Below are 4,638 nucleotides of genomic sequence, written 5' to 3'. Positions count from 1 at the left end.
CAACAAAAGAAACAGTTGCAATAGAAGAAGGCACTTCTGTCTTCCATTTCCCACACAAGAGGATAAAATATATTTTATTTATTTTTTTCAAAAAAACTAGACCATTCCTCTTTTCTCCTTATTAGGTAAATATATCACAAATCTAGATATGACTTTTTATTGAGTTTTTAAGATCAATTCCCCTTAGAAGTCTTTTAAGAAACTGTAACTCTGCTATAAATAGCAAAATAGATTTTTGAAAATTTATATGTTCTTATAAGAATCAAGCTGAAGTTTAAGCTCTCCTTTAACCGATCACCCCTAGAATGTCTCTTGAAGAACTATAAAAATCCGCAATACGTATTCAGCCTTGAGACTGCATAAAATCAAAGAGTCTTCTGGTTTCAGCTGTATCGCGTTAAGATTTGGGAGGTCATTGTTTCCATTCTTACAAATGGAAAAATCAATCACTTTCCCTTGACCTACAAGAAGACTGAGGTTGCAGAGGAAACTGAAGCTTGAAATCTGGAGAGACAGGCAAATCTTTAGAGTTGGAGTTGAGCTCTGCCCACCTGGATTAGAAGCTGCTGGAGCCATGGGCCTGTAGAAATACTTGATGTTAGTGTTCTTAAATGCAAGAGGCGGAGTGTAGACAGTGTGGGAGTGAGACACTCCTGGGGCTGCTGCCTGAGAGGAGGCACACTTTTGTGAGTTTTCTTTCCAGGAGCTCCACCAGGTTTCCACGTGCCGGACTCTGCCAACACAAGGGTAAGAGTAACCATTGTGAAATACCCTGAGCCCTCTCTGTAATAGACCTACTCTCCAAAACAAAGAATTTGCTTAAAGAGGAAACACATGAAATAGACATGAAGACTAAATGTACTGTTGTATCCTTGATGAGATTCTAGAACTAAAAAAGGAAGTTAAGTTACAACTAAGAAAATGTGATATGTATGTATGTACTTTATTGACTATCAAGTATCAGTCTGGTTCATTAATTGTGGGAAATAAAATTGTGAGAATTCGTTCGAATATAAATGTTAATCATGGGGAAACTAAATACGAGGTATATGGGAGCCCTTTATACCATCTTCTAGAAGTCAATTTTTCTAGAAGTCAACAATTATTCAAAATTAAAAACTTTATTATAAAATCATTAAGGAAACATCAGGACCACAAGTCAGATCTAGGTGGCCCAAAGAACATGTTATCCTGAATGTATTCCTTAATTTCTACATGAATTCAAGCCCTCATCATTTTAATAGTGGACAACTCATTTTCTTTTCTTTTTTAAGAATATTCCAACAGTAACAGAATGAGAGATAATAGGACTATTTTCTTTTTTCCTTCCTTCATTTCTTTCCTTTCCTTCTGAAACTGGAAAAGCCACCACTGTTCACGCTGCCCGTCACTACCAGAACCAGTAAGCAGAGACAGGGATTGAATCTTTATGGGCGTTTTATTCAGATGGCCGACGATCTGAGAAGACAGATGGTTATGTAGCCTAAGAGAACATCTTACATTTCCTTACAAGCCAGCCATCTTTATAAGGGGGAAAAAGTGTAGGTAAGGGATTTGGAATTCAAGGGGAAAAAATGTATAGGTAAGGGATTTGGCATTCAAGGAAAAAAAGTATAGGTAAGGGACTTAAGATTCAGGAAACAGGTTAATCAGATAAAAGCTGCAGTCTGGCAATTTCTTCAACATCCTTTCATTTGCTGAATGATATATATATATATAATACAATAAAAATCTATATTTTGTATACATATCATAAATATATATTATATATATTTCACATAAATGTCATATATATTTCATTATATCACAAATATGTATATATATATATATATTTTTTTAATCTGTGTCCTGTTTCTTGTGTACTGGGAGATTTTCTTTATCTGTGTCCAGGCTGTCTCTCCCTGGAACACAATGGCTCCTGTACCATCTTATAGCTTATGGTCCCTTCTGGAGCACTGGTGGTCTCCTGGAGTCAGGAGGGGTCATATCTGCAGTTCCTGGATCAATAGCTTTTTACAAGCATTAACTACTAGGCTTATTAACTATTACCTGAAAGTAAAATTTTCCAACTGTTAAGTTCTCCCTTCACTTCTCTCCTTTCCCCATTCCTTTCTCCCTCCCTCCCTCCCTCCATGCCTCTCTCCTTCCCTCTTTCTTTCTTTCCCCCTTCCTTCCTTCCTTCCTTCCTTCCTTCTTTCCTTCCTTCCTTCCTTCTTTCTTTCCTTCCTTCCTTCCTTCCTTCCTTCCTCTTTCACTTCTGTGTGTTTTATTGTAGAAAAATAAATTGCATGTTGATGAAAGACTAAAAGATTCCAAGCAGTGACCATTTCTATTTCCTTCAATGTTGTACCTGAAGGCCTAGAAGTATGCCTTCTACATGGTAGATACCCAAGCCTCCATCATATAGTTGTTCCATGAAAAGTTAACCAGTTAATAAAGGATTTTAAGGGTGACTACCTCTACAATAAAATAACTGAATCTATAAAATAAGTACTTTCTTCAGATAATTGTACAGTAAGTCCATACTTCACACTGTCAATAGAAAAATAAAACAATTTTACCATAGGCTAATGGATACAAACAAGAGTTAAATTCCTAAAGCATATTTCTGGTCACAAAAATATCATCAAACTTCTAAATAAAGATCCAAAGCACTTGTTATAGTAAATATTGAAATGAATGTGACCCATACATGCGTATAAGAAAGAAAAATAAGAACAAGTAAGATAATTCTTCTTCTCCTTGCTTATTCTGTTTAAGGGTCACCTGTGGCCAGAGCCTCCCTCAGCAGCTCAGAGCATACTACTCCCCAATCCCAGACACGCTCTCACTCACACTGGGACTATTTAAACCTGCCAAGTCACCGGACATGTACATCTTCGGGATGTGGGAGCAAACCAGAGTCCCCAGAAAAAAATACACGTGTGGGAAAACTGTCAAGCTCTACATAGAGAGTAGACCTTCTATAGCTGGGAATCAATTTTTTCCCTCTCATCAGTGTTATAATAAAACAACACTGAATAAAACAAAGTTATTTGAGGACCTTCTGTATTTTTCTTTAGACAAGCTTTTTCTCTATCCTTACTCGTAGTCTTATCCTTTCTAAAATAAATAATCAAGACATCTGTTTTAATTTCATAGTTTTAAACAAATGAGTGAAGAGAAGCTAGAAAAGGTTAATGGATTTCTTCAAAATTTCATAACTAGTTAATGAAAGAACTCAAACTAAAATCAAGTATATTGGCCCAAACTAAGCCCAAACTAAAATCTGTATATTGGCATTCAGAGATTTCTTCCACTTGTATAACAATGCTTCTTTTTTAGAATTAGAATAATAAGAAAGCATGCTCTCTAATAAAATATTTTGATATAAGCTATTATTAGATAAAACAATTCAGGTACAGTTCTTATAAATGGGCTTCAATTAACACCAGAGGAAGTTGTTAAAGATATAAGAAACTGTGAGCTAAAGTGAAAACGTACTGTGCATCTAGTAGATGTATGGAAGTATTTTTCCCTTAAATTTTTTAAAAGAAAGATGTTTTTCAGTTCAATTTGAAGGCATAGTTTATGTAAAATCATGTATATGAATATATCATTTCTTCTTTTTCTCATTATTTTAGATAGGAATAAATATATGTTTTCTAATATAATTGAATCTTTTGCTTAATTTCAGCAGTTCAAAAAAGTGACAATACATATTTTTTTAAACTTTTTAAAAGATTTTATTTATTTATTTTTAGAGAGAGGGGAAGGGAGAGAGAAAAAGAGGGAGAGAAATATCAATGTGAGAGATGAACGTGGATCGGTTGCCTTTCATACCTGCCCTGACTGGATACCAATCCCACAACCCAGGCATGGGCCCTGACTGAGGATTGAACCGGTGATAATTTGTTTTGCAGTGCGATGCCCAGCAAACCAAGCCACACTTGTCAGGACTATTTTAAAATCTTCATTGGGGTTATTTCAGTTACTTATCATAAAATATGGTGTGTTCTAACAGAGTTAATGATTTTAGACAAACATAAAATCATGTGTCAAAAAGAAGTCAATTGTTATAAATAAATACCAGAATCTATATAGAATAGCATTAAAAGCTTAATCCAAAATATAAGTTAAATTACCTAAATGTTAGATCTGATCCTTTATATGAACTTAGATCTTTTTTATTATTGTTAAAAATTACAAATAAGGTATAAATCAGGTATCTTTGTTTTGACACTTTTGTTCCTGTTATACTACCTCTGACAGTTAATATTTTCTCATTTCATTTGGTTATTTAACAAATATTAATTATGTTCATACAAAAATAAAAAATATTGTCAGATATCACTGATCTCATGGGTCCTAAAATCTATTAGGGAAAAAACACAATAAACAAGATGAAAAAGTAAAATATGTAGAATGTTAGATACTTATACATGCTAATCAGGAAAGTTAATGTAGGGAAAAGAATTGAAATTTAGACAAAAGAGACAAAAAGTACTATATGAAAGAAATACCTTTTGGAAATACTAACTGATCTGGAGGTGAACTATTCAGGAAGATAGATAAAAGAAGAAGGAGAAAGAGAGAGGGGGGATAGGAAGGAAGGAGGGAAGGAAGGAAGGAAGGAAGGAAGGAAGGAAGGAAGGAAGG

Source organism: Desmodus rotundus, chromosome 13 (genome assembly GCF_022682495.2).
Source record: "Desmodus rotundus isolate HL8 chromosome 13, HLdesRot8A.1, whole genome shotgun sequence".
Classification (NCBI taxonomy): Eukaryota; Metazoa; Chordata; class Mammalia; order Chiroptera; family Phyllostomidae; genus Desmodus; species Desmodus rotundus.
Note: the sequence above shows the minus strand (reverse complement) of the source record.